At 39.4% G+C, this 14,647-nt stretch overlaps 1 protein-coding gene across 7 annotated transcripts in view; it reads left to right on the forward strand.

The window, feature by feature from the left end:
- nfic (nuclear factor I/C) overlaps positions 1-14,647 on the forward strand; it is a 468,411-nt gene that overhangs the window by 122,613 nt on the left and 331,151 nt on the right. The window lies entirely within an intron of this gene.

Below are 14,647 nucleotides of genomic sequence, written 5' to 3' on the forward strand. Positions count from 1 at the left end.
GTTCTTCTGCATGGATCAACCAGATCAGTTCAATCTTGTTACGGTTAGTAGGGGAAAAAATTAATCACAAGAAGGGAAAAAAATTAAATCACAAGACGTGTTACATTTGCCAGCTTTGCTAAGCAAGACCTGTTGGTGAAACAGCTTGACTTTTAGGTGCAGCATAAAGAATAGGAAGAATGCGCAGGATGGAAATCATCTGCATTCCTAAGATTATCATTCCCCAGTGGCAGCACATTTTTTTTCAGGTACTGCAGAAAGAAGTAAACTTTTACTTTTATAGTTTGTCAGATTGCAGACTGATATTCTTCCATGATGCTGTAAAGAATTTGGTTTTGGCTTAAAGTCCATATTGAATTGTGAAGCTTTTTTTCTGCAAAAATCTTGTGGGTAATCACCAGATTAAAATGTAATGTTTTAATACCAGCGCAGAAGACAGTTATAAGGCTTTTTGATGTACAGTACACACCTGATCATATATTTCTTAAAATATTTACTATATATGAGTATGTATATATCAAGAGTGCAGTAAAATGTATTGCTATATTAGATCTGTCACAGAGGTTGAACCGTGCGATGACACCTAGTTTCCTGATTGTCATCTGAATGCTTGTACAAAAGTGTGGTTGTGTGTCTTTTTCCACCATCCAAATTCATTTTCCTTGTGTGTGTTTATCCACATAAGCTCTGCAGTGGGTGGACGTCTGTTTCCTACCTTATGAGATCGCTACAGTGGGTTTAGTTTTCTATCTGTTGACCAGTGTGAAAAAGACTCTTTAAAGCCAAAGTCTCTGCAAAGCGCTCTAAACTAATTACAAATATAAAGCACATTTACGTAAGTATTCACCCCCTATACATCAGTATTTAGTAGATACACCTTTGGCCTGAGTCTGTGTGCACAAGTCTCTCTTTAGCAACTCTGCCATTTTCCTTCATTTTTTTTTTTCAAAACTGCTCAAACTCTGTCAGCTGTCAAGGCTGGCCACAAATTCTCCATTAACCCGAGATCTGTGCCTGTATTTATCAAGCATTTCTGTAGGAACGTGGTCCTAACTGGCTCAAAAATCCCAGTATTATGCAATTTTGGTCCTTCTCTTAAGAGCAGAGAGTAAAAGTGTTTTATCAGTTTTCCAAATTTTACTCCCAATTGTTAATGCTGATCAGCAGAAATAGACTGTTTAATGTCAAAGTGAAAGCAGAACTTTGCAAAGTGGTGTAAACTAATTACAAATATAAAACACAAAATAATTGATGACATAAACTTTTACAGCCCCTTCAATACAGTATTTAGTAAATGGCTTTGTGAAATAGTTTTGGTCAGATAGATACACTGGCTTATAGCAAAGAGATCAAATTAAAATCGAGAAGATGCGTGAGATGAGCAGGAGCTGTCAGTTGCAGTCCATGATATTGTAAGCAAATAAGCACGCAAAGTGCCATTATAACTTAATAACATCTCCCTGTTGACTGTGTGGGCCATATGCTTTATTAAAATTGAGCGACAGATGATGAGTATTTTACAAAGGAGAAAAGTACAAAAGACAAGATGTATGATACATCTCAGAACTACTGCTGCAGAAGTGTTCTGCTAAATTATGTATTTAATGAAACTTAAAAATGCATAATTGAAATGTAGAATTCCCAGTTCTGAACTGCATCTCCTGGATTTGAGCTGGTATCTCGAAGAGGATTGCTGGTTCAGGTAACATTTCTGCCAAAAGGAATATTACTGTGCTGGGTCCTTGAGCAAGGCCCTTAGCCTGAAAAATTGCTAAAGGGGTGCTGTACAATGGTTGACCTTGTGCTGTGACCACAAAAATGTCATGCGAAAATACAATTCACCTCAAGAACTAATAAAGTTTATTAAATCAAAATCACCTGGATTGCCATTAAATGCTAGAATGTTCACTCTTCCTTAGATATTAAATCTACGTCAGTGTTTCCCAATGTTTTTGCTGTCACAACCCGCTGTTTCACATGGCAGTGTGTCCGCGACCAACCTTGGGGTTCTGCCCCCTTCCCTGATTTTAGCGTGATCATCTGAGTGGGAATTTAGTGTGATTGTCGGTTGTGATTGCCACATGATCACTAGAGCTTTAGACTAGTAAAAGTAGCTTTTAGAATATTTTATATTACAAATGGTGTGGTTTTTATTAATTTATTTAAAAAAGTAAGTGGTAGAATCTGCATACAGGCAATAAACAAGCTGTAACTTTTTATATAAATGAATCATAACAATGATACAGTCAGACAGGTTATAAACTTATGACACATTATTGTAGATGGTGAAGCCGATGGGGGGGAAAAAAAGTGGAGAGCATCGACAGAGCAAAGCATTAAGGCAATTGTGTTTGACGTGTGCCCACAAATTGCGGGTATCTGACAATTTGACACCTGCCTTTTTGAAGCAGTTCCGCCTAATAGAGTCTTTTAAGATTTTATGCTCTTCTTTATCATTCAGTCCAATCTCAATTATTGCTTAACTGTTAGGTCCAGGGTTGCCTTGTCCAAAGACAGCTCAAAAGCCACATAGTGTCATAAGAAGCAAGCCCAATTCCTAATGTGTACCAAGTGACTCCTTGGAAAGCTGTGGATTGTGCCCCTTTGGAGATTTGAGAGCAATGAAATAAGTGCAGTTTAAAGGTTCAAAGTGCAGGGGAGGGAGTTCACAGTGGGCTAAGAGCATTCTGAAAAAGTGGAGGAACAAGGAACAATTTTGAAAAATATCCCAAAATGCTGTGTTATATTTTAAAAAGAAGTCTAAAAGAAAACCACAACATGTAAAAGTTCAAATCAAAAATTACCAAGTTGGGGGGAAGCCATTGACTTGGCAACACTGATTAGGTTGACCACTTTTGTAAGTCGCTTTGGATTAAAGCATCTGCTAATTAAATAAAAGTAAATGCAAACAGCAGAAGTTGCCATTGGCTTTAAAATAATGTCCATCTACAATGTCACTCCTTTTTTTTTATTCTTACCTGTGGTCACAAACACGTCAATGCCTTTTTTCTCAGTGCAATGTAGCTGTGACTGAAGGCAGAAACGTTTGGGTTACTTAGGTTATAGTGTGAGGAACCTTAGGTGGACTGGCAGATAATCAAGAATACATTGAGTGATTATAGGGGGACTTGGGCAGAATTTAATGTCAGTAAACATAAAGAATTACATGTATGAAATAAAAATATGAGGTTAGAATGTACAATGGGAGGTCTGAAAATCACCACATGAAAAAGATATATGAGTAAAAGTGATCTTAACTTCCAGACAGTTCCAGATATATATGGCGCCCTGATGCACATAGTTAGTACAAGTCTAGGGAGGTTATGTTCAGGCTTTATAATGCACTGGTGAGGCCTTCATCTGGAGTTCTGTTAGTCTCCAGGCTACAAACAGGACATAGCAGTGCTGTAAAAAGTCCAAAGAAGAGCGACTAGGCTGATTCCAGGACTACAGGAGATGAATGATAAGGAAAGATTAAAAGAGCGGAGCCTTTTCAGAGATTAAGATGAGACCTGACTGAAGTGTTTAAAATTATGAAGTGGATTAGCCCAGTCGATTGAGACTGTGATTTTAAAATGAGTTCATCAAGAACACGAGTACACAGTTGGAAATTTATTGAGGGTAAATTTTACACAAACATTAGGAAGTTTTTCTTCACACAGAGAACCATAGACACATGGAATAAGTGACCAAGTAGTATTGTGGACAGGAGGACTTTAGGGACTTTCAAAGCTCGACTTGATGTTATTTTGGAGGAAGTAGGTGGACAGAGTTTACGAGCTTTGTTGGGCTGAATGGCCTGTTCTTGTCCAGATTGTTCTGTTTTTCTAATGTTAAAAAAACAGACCAAAATGGTCAAATTTCCAGTCCATCTCACAAGCACTAAACTAAGAAGCACTCATCAAACTCCCAGGCACATTTGAAATGAACTGCAGGGAACTGTGGGAGACCCTCTGGAATTTTAAGGTGGAGGGCAGTTCCTGACAGTGATTGGACCACCCACAAAAAACACTGAACATAGCAAAGGCAACTGATATACATTGACAAAACCAAAAATTAAGAATGATGTAAATAGTCAACAGAAATAAAATAATGAAAAATGAACAAAAGAAGCACCAAACATTGAACCTGAGGCAAGGGAGGAACCCAAGCTGAGACATGACTGTGTGTGTGTGTGAGGTCTCTGTCATTATAATCTGTTTTTTTTTTTACATTTTATTTGTATAAAACCTACCAGCATTTTGTGAGCTCTTGGACTCATTTTGCGTATTTTTTTATACCCTTGGATCCAATGTCACCATTAGCTTGTGGATTAGCATCTTGGCTTCAGTTCTATAAAAGTGAAGTCAAAGAAACAGAGCAAAATGGTCCAATCAATCACAAAAGCACCGAACTAAACTAAAACATTTACCAAACTCCCAAGCACATTCAAAATGAACCGTCAGGTACTGAGGGAGACCCTCCAGATTTATAGGACGGAGGACTGTGATTGGCATTTTGCCCCTCTTCCTGGGTAACCACCCTCAAAACCCATGAAACATAGCACAGTCTTAGAAAACAAAGAAGACATTAAACACAGTCAATATTTATGCGCCTCAAGCACTCAAAGTTGAACAAGAAAGGACATAAAACTAGACCTCGAAGCCCAACCAGGGGAGGAACTGGCTGAGACATAACACAGTGATGCCTATGGGATGTTTATTATTGTAGTTTTTGCTACACATGTATTTTTGATGTGAGCAGTCAGTTTTCAAATTTCAAAACTCACAAAATTGGGAGCGTGTTAACCGTCTCTTGCCATAAGTCTTCCTCACACTCAGAACTTATTAATGCAACTTTTTTTTTTGCATATCTGAGCAAGAGTGCACCTTTGGCATTTTGTTCAGGGGAAACTTGTCATGTGTTTTCCCCTGTTGTGGTAAATGCCTCAGATACAAAGCCCTGGTGTGCTTTGTGCTTTGATGATCACATCAGTTTCCCTTTCACATATTGGGGGGCCATTGTTTACACATTTTAATAAAGAAGGTCTCCGTGTGAATTTACAGTTTCTATTTACTGTATACAGTGTGGCCGGCACTTACCAGAAGGCATTAGTCACAATGAAAAACTGAAAACTGTAAGTAGCCTTCCCAGCAGACACCTTGGTGAAAATGTGTCACTTGGATTGTGTCGACATATTACTGACACTTGACACTGCAACAGACGGTCTGTCCCTTCCTTATACTTAACATTGACCTTTTCCATTGGCTCAAGAGTCTGGCATCTTTCTTTTTTTCTCTTTTTACATATCTGCAATTTTTGATGTAGTTGTGAATATCCTTACAGGGTGGATCACAATAACATTGTCACTGTCACCTTCTATATTGTTGTTGTACAACACAGCAATCAGCAGGAAAAGACTCTGATGTCGAAGTGAAAGTGGTCCAAACTAATTGGAAATATAAAACACAAAATCATTGCTGGCATAAGTAATTGACCCCCTTCATGTCAGTTTTTAGTAGGTGGCAGCCATGACAGCCTTTAGTCTGTGTGCACAGGTCTCTCATCTTTCTCATTTCTCTTCTTTGTACAACTGCTCAGGCTTTGTCGGGTGTCATGGCTGTCGTGAGTGGACAGCCTTTGTCAAGCCCAGCCACAGACTCTCATTTGGAGTAACATCAGTGCCCATACTTATCAAGTATCTCAGAGTAGGAAAACAGTTCTGTTTGGCTCAAAAATGTCAGACTGATGCAAATTTGGTTCTAGTCTTAGGAGTGGGAAATAAAAGTGTTTTATTAATTTGTACCTAATTTAGGAATCTACTGCTAATCTTTGGAGACTTGGACTGTGACTTGGCCACTCCAGGACATTCACATTGCTGTTATGAAGCCATTCGTGTGCAGCATTGCCTTAATGCTTGGGGTTGCTGTTTTGCTGGAAAACCAACATCTTCTCTCAGGGTGCAGATTTCTTGCAGACTGCATTGGGTTTTCCTTTTCATTTCACCATTTTCATTTCACATGACCATAGAAAGGCAGAGCACAGGGTCAGCCATTGTACAGCGCCCCTGGAGCAATTTTCTGCAATCATTTTATCTTTTACCCTCACAAACCTTCCAAAGCCTTATGCAGAGAAGCATCCCCACAGCCTGATGCTGACTCCACAATGGTTCTCAGTGGGATGCTGTGTTTATTTAATGATTTGTAATGTAATATAGAGTTTAGTCTGATGGCCCAAAAAGCTCAGTTGTGATCTCATCAGACTATACATGCGTCTTCGCATGCCTTCTGGCAAACTCTACCCGAGGTATCCTATGTTTTTTTTTTTTCTCCTTGCCACTCTCTCATGAAGATGCAACTGGAGAAGCAGCCCATGCAACAGTTACTGTCTGCTCACTCCCTCCAATGTTGTCCACTGTAGGTTGTGACTCCTTCAGAGCTGCCAAAGTTTTCTTGATAGCTTCCCTCACTAGTTGTTTTCTTCTTGCACACACAGAATCTCAGCTCAACATTCTTGCCCAATCACTCTGTTTTTGCAGCTCTGCCATACTCTTTGTTTCTTCATGATTACTTTATTCAGTGACTTGGATATGTTCATGTCTCCATCCTCTGACTTGTGCTTTTCATGGAGTTTTTTGGCGTGTTTTTTTTTGGTTTCATTGTGTGTCTTCTTCTTTTGACGTGCTCTTTAGTCTTCTTTGTGTGGGTTAGGCCTGCACCACCGGAGATTTAAAAGTGCCATAGATAGACAGATTGATGGTACTATCCTCTTTAATAAAACCCCTGTGTGCATCCAGGTGTCCGTGTGTGTGTGTGTCTTCTGGTGAAGTGCGCATGCGCGGGGTCACACGGCACATGTTCAGTCTCTTCCTGTGCAGACACACACACAGGCGCGTGCACGACAGACACACGCACACACACAGGCGCCCATTTGACAGACACACGCACGCACACAAACACACACACACACAGGTGTGCACATGCATTGTTGCAATGTTACTTTTCTTGGTTGTTTATTAAATTTTCAAATGTTCATTTTTTTCCCTGTGCTTAAGGGGCCACATACAAGGCCCCTTGCCATTTAATATAGACTGTTCATACAAATGTTTATGCACTACTGTTCTAGCGCCCGTTATTGTAACGGGCTTAATATCTAGTATAACTATATAACAGGTAGGAATAAAATGTAGATAGATAGATAGATATGAAAGGCATTATATAACTTGTAGGTAGATATGGAATGCATTATATAACAGACAAATATGATATGTAGATAAACAGGCACTATATAATATGTTGGTAGACAGATGCACGTGAAAGGCACTAAATAACAGATAGATATAATATATAGATAAATCAATAGATTTGAAAGGCTGTATATAATATGTAGATGGATAGATGGACGTGTAAGGCACTATATAACAGATATACAGTAGATAGATATGAAAGGCACTATATATATTATCTAATAGATAAATGTCAAAGGGGGGTGAATACTTATACCATTGATTACTTTTAATATATATTTTTAATCAGTTTAGACCACTTTTCAGTGATGTGTTTTCATTCTGACTTTACAGAGTCTTGCTGTTGATCAGCACCAAAAAGCCAAATTGAAAAAGAGTGGATTTAGCGTTGTGTGACAATAAAATGTGAGACCCTCCAAGGGGGTGAACAGTTGTCATCGGCTCTGTATTTATTGTATTTTGATGTGATCTGTGGTGTATGTAATTTGCACATAAAGTACACATACAGCCACTCTGTATTTCCCATTATGTCGTAAAACAGTTGTTCCTCCAGCCTCAGTAGTAATTCTGAATGACCCTGTAATATGTCACGAAAATGAATTTGGGTTACTTTGTAATATGGTATTCCCTCCCTCCCTTCACTCATACCAGCTTTTACAAAGGAATAAAGTACCCTCTTCTTGGCATGGCCTGCTTGTGTGGTTTTCTGGCAGTTCATTTTATGTTCCTTCCCTTTTCCAGTATTTCAGGTTAGTTTTCCAGATGCTTACAGAAAAGCCCATCTAAGCATCAACTGACTGATCTTTTTCCTTGGCTTCTGTGTGTTACAGCCTCAGCTTTGAGGCCAGGCCAAGTACCAAAGTACAGAAAAAGACTTGGAGAGGTCAAGCTGCCTGAAGCACCATTGGTGTTTCACTCTGTCACACCTTCATTAGCCTTAGGCAAAGTCTAAATCCAAATCACATTTGACTCAGGCGGATGCCCCAGTGATCGAGTCCTCTCTAAATAATGCTGTCTCGAGTGGACGCACGCGCTCAGTATGACTGCCCAGTAGGAAGAGGTCTGAACAAGTGCTTCCTCAATTGTTTGCTTTTTTCCCCTTCTTTCATGCATCATATTGAGACATCATTCATGCTGTCAGGATCTCAGCTTCACCACCAGAAGAACAGCTAGGTCTTCTGAAGAGGCCAGGGCTGTTATTTTGCTTTGGAATTTATTTCCATTTTCTGCCTTTTTAAGCCACCTGATTGGTGTGACTTGAATTTATGACTAGCAGTGATACACAGTGTTTGGTATTTCACAATACTCTCTAATTAATTTTTCTCTGGTAATGACTCCTCACCACAGATGTTTCTTGGCCTGCTTCTTGTTAGTATAAATGGCTACTGTATCTTCACACTGTATCTAAAAGTGACTCAATTCCGGTTTTTTGGTTTGACCACTCAAATTAACCTTTCAAGTGATCCAAATCTGATATAAGCGTTCACAGTTATCTACTGTGAACGTGGCCTGCGTGCACAAAATTAATAACAACAAATTCCTCAAAGAGATGCCTCCTTATAGAGCCACCTTAATGCCAGTTGCAAGTGATATTTCGCGTTTTTGGCGCAGAACGTTTCCGAATTCATCAGCTCAAGATTGCAAAGAAGAGAAACAGAAAACCAAATGTTATACCTGTTTCTTAGAATGCGATCATCACGGTGGTAGCCATTAACAGAAATGTGAGAGAGGCGCCCAAGATGTGGAGGATTGTGATTGAAAACAGTGGATTGACAATTTCAGGCATTACTTATGTCAAGAGCAAATCACAAGATCTCAGATGAAATATGTGTTTGAGGTGCAACATTTTATCACAAAATATTAAGCAATTGGAGTGTAGTGAATATGAACAGGCACCCCAAGTGCTTATGAAGTCTACCATCTTACTTTCTCTCCATTGGCATGCTAAGTCATTGCTGTCACCCATCTTTTTTTTTCAATACAAAAATCGCATGAAACAGTGATGTCAGATTAGTTGGAAAGTGCAAATGTCCAGACCAATCTGATTCAAACAAAGGTTGAAGTTGCATGTTTCTATCTTTGATTTAGCTGCACGTGCAAAAATGGTCCAAGTTCAGTCTGAATAATTACGATTCCAAGTTTTTTGTTTTTTTAATCCTGTGAGCGTGTGTGTGAATGGAAACACTGGGTCAGGGACTAAATGTAGATACATCTGTGTTTTACATTTCCAAAGAGTATAAACCACAAGTTCTTCATGACCTCCATCTTTAGTAAATTACTTCAGACCATCTGTCTGCTTGCCCAAATATGTGCTGCAAAGCTCTAATGGCATCCAGCAGGGTGTGGACTTGTGGGAAATCAGGAATTACTGGTGTCCATTTCTGCAGTGACATCAAACATGAAATCTGAAGAGTAGTACAAATGAAAATTCAATGTTGTAGCGTGACTTTTCTGGACCGAAGGCTTTAGTACATATAAAGTACAAAATATAAATGTTAAACACTGGGACAACAACTCAAAGCTAAAAGCCGTTCAGAACATGCCGTACATGCTGAATAGATTTGTACTTAGCTGCTTCTTTGGACTCACACACGTTTTGAGGAAGACCCTTTTACAATACCGTCACTGACATGAGAAAGATGGGACTAAAAGAGCAGCTTCTGAGCCGGAGCTCCTCCACCCTACACACAGATCCAGAAGTGAATGATTTGCTTATACAGATTAAGGAAGGAGCAGGACTTCCTGAGCTGGAGATGAAGTGAATTCAAGTGTCTTCTAGTTGACGTCCTTAAGGAGTGTGTTAGCAACAGCACCCCCTCTTGACATAGAATAATATTGTGTATCTTCTGCAATTCCTGTAGGTGCCCTATAAGTACATCTATCTAGCAACTACATATTAACACATTAAGGCCTGTGAGTAAAGTCCCTCAGAGCAATTTGATGGTATCGGTCAATTTGGGCTTTGGTGGCCTGATGAAAGAGGAAGTGGGATTGTGAGACTCACAAAAAGGAGAGGAAAGTATTAAACCGGATGGAAGGCAATATAGATGCCTCGATAATAGGAGGAACACACTTGAGAAAGGGAGCACCATTGAAGAGACGTTCAGAAACACGTGACAACAGAGGAAAGCTGCTTAAGGTACACATAGGGCATGATATAGGAAATCATTTTAATTGATTCTATTACCTTCGACAGTTACCATGACTATTTTATATTTACAGTATATATATATATATATATATATATATATATATATATATATATATATTCACATGTGTGTGCCTGGGGATCACCTTCATGGCTCAGTCATGGTAGAGGTACCACCCCACAATAAGAGGGGGTACGCTCACTAACATTATCTTCTTTTTCACTTGCAGCTCTGAGAGCGCTTGCCATCAGCCCTAAGTTTACACTAGTTACTGTATTTACACGTTGTCTGTCTTTGTGTATATATATATACATAATGAAGATAAATGAAAGCAGAAATTATACTTTTTCAAAGATGAAACTGCCATCTTTTCAGACTGGAGTCCAAGAGAGTACTGACTCCAAATGCCCAAACCTCCAGTCATATGGTTTCCAGGCAGGAAGGGGTGGGTCCAGGAGGGTGGACAACAGAAGTGATGTCAGCAGTGAAACAGCTGTGAATCTTCTGTCCTGCTAAGGAAGGAAGAGGGGAGACATCAGAACATAGTGCTTAACCCCTGGTTTGGCAGGAAATTACAATCACAAGTGCCTTTAAGCTGCCCCCTAAGCACATGCATGTGTCAATATATGTTATTGTCGACTGTGAGTAATATAAGACTTAAGATAAAGTGAAATGAACGATTACATTTTGGGGTGCCAGCAGGGCCACCCCATTTCCTAAAAATAATAACAGGCGCATGATCTCACGATAAGAAACAAATGCAATGGTCTGCTGTTGACTGTGGCCAAATGGCTTTAAAGAGCGGTCAGGCTTCTCAAATGAAGCTCGTGGATCAGAAGGGGTGGAATCAGTTGCCCTCAATGGGAATTTTCTCAGAACTGTCGGTGAAACGAGACAAAATATTTAGCGATGGGTTGTGTATGTATGTATGTATGAATCAGAAAGTGTGGTGTAATTGGTAAGGTTTTGGATGTTGGTATTCAAATCCTGAGGTTGCTGGTTCATATCCCACCATTGACTCTGCGTTACCCTGAATAAGTCACTTCACCTCCTTCTGCTCTAATTGAAAAAACAAAAAACAACCGTGTCTCAAATGTTGTAAGTCACCTTATTTAAATGGGTCACATAAGTAATAATATTAATAATTAGATCTGAATGGTACAATATTTGGAACATGTACAAGAAAGAGACTACATAATAATAGATGCTAAAGTCACAGTATTATGCAGATGGGTTTGTATAGAAGTTTGATGTTTATGCAGTGTGGTGTAGTGGTTAAGGCTTTGGACTTTGGGTTCAAATCCCGTTACTTTTACTATGCAATAGTACCACCTGAACCAGCTGTATCTCAATTGTTGTAAGCCACCAGCCAGGTAATAGAAAATAAATAAATAAAAAAGGAATAAATATCAGCTAATCTCAATCAGTAGTACAATGCCACAGATTTCATTATATTCATGGGTGGATGTGAGAGGTGCTACATAAAGTAAAGAAATGGTGGTGAGCTGTCTCCATAAGTTATATTTGTCCATTAATAACAGTGTATCATGGTGCCCGGTTATAGCAAGTGGTGGGGCTTTAATAAAGGCATCAGGCAGACTTGGGCTCGGAGGACAGGCCAGGATCAGTACTCTACATTTGAGTAGCTTTATCACATTAGCAAATAGGGTAAAATAACTTGACAATGGAGGGTCTGCCCTGATGGGCTGTGATACCCAGAGAACCAATACAAAACAAAAATGGCGAAAATTACTGCAACTGCTGAATGAAAAGAAAAATCAAATGATCAAAGTATGGATGCATGCATGTGGCAATGAAAGTCTGCTTGGCCCACGCTTGTTTTGTAAACTAGGGCACGCGTTTAGTTAAAGTAGAGCGGGACAAAGTCTCTCCTGTGCCTCAGGACCCATCTGAAGTGACATTCTTTGAAGGCAAGTGTGAGATCAGAAGCCCGCTAACTCCTGGCTTGGCACAGTCACTTCAGCATGAAATTACTAATGATGCAAATCAGGTGGTTTTTGTTTTCTGTTTTGCGTGTTCAGCTTTTTGAATTGTACATTGCACTGCAGTCTAAGCAAGAAACAGAGAGTGTGTACTCGAGGCATGCAAAGGGATCTTCTGATGTGGGCGCGAGAAAATAACTTATTGAAAGCTGTGTTTATGTTGTTGTGTCATTCTTTGAAAATATTTTATAAACAGTGCGCTTCACAGTATGAAAGAAGCAAAGTGTTGCAGGCCAGCTGCCTGCTTGTGTGGGTGCACAAGGCCGCTTAGCCTTTCAAAGAGCTCTGAAAAGACGGCAGCGTGACAGTTTAGAGAAGAAAAGACTCCAAATATGAAAGTCCTTTGCTTTTTAAATTTACAGGCTTGGCTTTTGGGGTAAATGTACTGAAAAAAAATATAAATGTAAAAAAATGTCATTGCAACACATGAGTTTTAGGGAAGGTTAGCTGTTGACTTTGTTTTGTAAGTAACAAGCAGAGCTCCTGTTCCAAAAGTGATCTTTAACAACAACATCATCATTTCTTTCTATAATGCCTTTTCATACAATGGATGTTGCCCAGTATGCTTTACATGATGACAAAGAAACAATAACAAGAAACGAAAAAACATTAAAATGAGTTAAGAATAATAATGAATAAATGGCAAACAAAACATAAATAATGCACGCTTAATTAAAGATAGATATAAGAGAGAGATTTATTTATATTATTTATTTGTCAGATTTAAGATATTAGATTTGTTGTAAATTGTATGTCTTGAAGATGTAGAAGTAATGATTAAACTATGTCGCCTTTCTGTTAAAAAAAAAAAAATAAAATGATTGTATATTACATCTGTCTGTTATAGTATAACGTGTTTCACATCCATCTGTCAATCTAACATCTAGTGCCTTTCATATGTGTTCACACTTCCTTATCAGACAGAACTGGTTAGGGAATCTGACCGCAACCCCCCAAGACCCCCCCATCTAAGACATCTCCCTCCAGTGGCCCCAGAGATCCCTAACTGCGTTACCATTCCCATGTATTCCCTGCAGGAATCCAGACTGGGTAGCAGCAGTAGCTTGCCACGCAGCATATTAGTACACTTCATGTATTTACTGAGCAATTTTGCAATAATTGTAAAGCATCTATGTGGCCCATTTTTGTATCTAGCCAGGGTTTTTGAAGGGATTTCCCCTTCTAGTGGGCATTTTTAGAAGTGTTCTTGGAACTCTAGTGCGCTGGGACTCTCAGTCATAAGACCTTTAGAGAAGTTGAAATGAGAGATTAAAAAGTTAGTTTGTCATTGAGACCTGGAGAAAGGTGTGATCCCAATGTGAGGATGAGCTGAGCTTATCCTGATTTTCTTTAAAAAGTGTCTTTAAAGTCTTGTGAAAGAACACAAACAGAAAGGTAAGTGTGGCTATGATCAAAGGGTGTGAAGTGTGCTACAAAAGGCTTTATAAGATCTTTCATTTTAAAGGCTCGAACATTCTCTCTGAAACAATCTCTGCTACGTGATTGTGAATGGCTGATATGTCCTACAAGAAATACAATAGATATGAATTTTAGATTGGCCAGAGGCCCATATTTTAATATTGAACTTACCAGATATGATGACATTATTGGTGACAGATTTGCAAGTGGCAAGTGGCGCAATGGCTCTATTGCCTGGTAGCTCTCTTCTGTGAAGCAAGCTGTGGACCATAAAGTTGCGTAGGTTATGTGGTCAATGGAAGGAGATTAAGGCAGAGTTAGGAAAAAAGGGCTTCTGTGGCAGGACCAGTCAACAAAATGGTGAAATATGTTTAATGACCTGTAGGAGAGAGAGAGTGTGTACTGTATGTAACTTTATCCCTAATTCTAAAGTTCCACTAATCACTAGAGGGCAGTGTGGTGTGTGTCCAGCCCACAAGGCTATTGGGGAGGACAGCCAGTACAACTGTGTGGGGTGACAAACAAGCAGGGACACCTGTTGACACTAGAGGAGTTCCTCATAAGCACTACCTGGACACAGAACCTTCTAAAGCAGAAGTACTTCTCATGGGTTACTCCTAAAGTTTTCCTTACTCTGGCCTTAAAAGCTCCTTCCAGTCAGAGGCCTAAAGAGCTTAGTTTGGCAACAAGGGCTCAACTGGTGGGAGGATAGAAGATTGAAGAATCGAGGAGCAGGAATGTTCATAGCAGTTGGCAAGTAGACCAGTCTTCCTGGGGTCTTTTATTGCGCAGAGCCCAGCATAAGTGAATAGACATCCCTCCCAAAGATTTTTCAAAAAAATCATGTCTCC

This window comes from Polypterus senegalus, chromosome 10 (assembly GCF_016835505.1).
Source record: "Polypterus senegalus isolate Bchr_013 chromosome 10, ASM1683550v1, whole genome shotgun sequence".
Lineage (NCBI taxonomy): Eukaryota > Metazoa > Chordata > Cladistia > Polypteriformes > Polypteridae > Polypterus > Polypterus senegalus.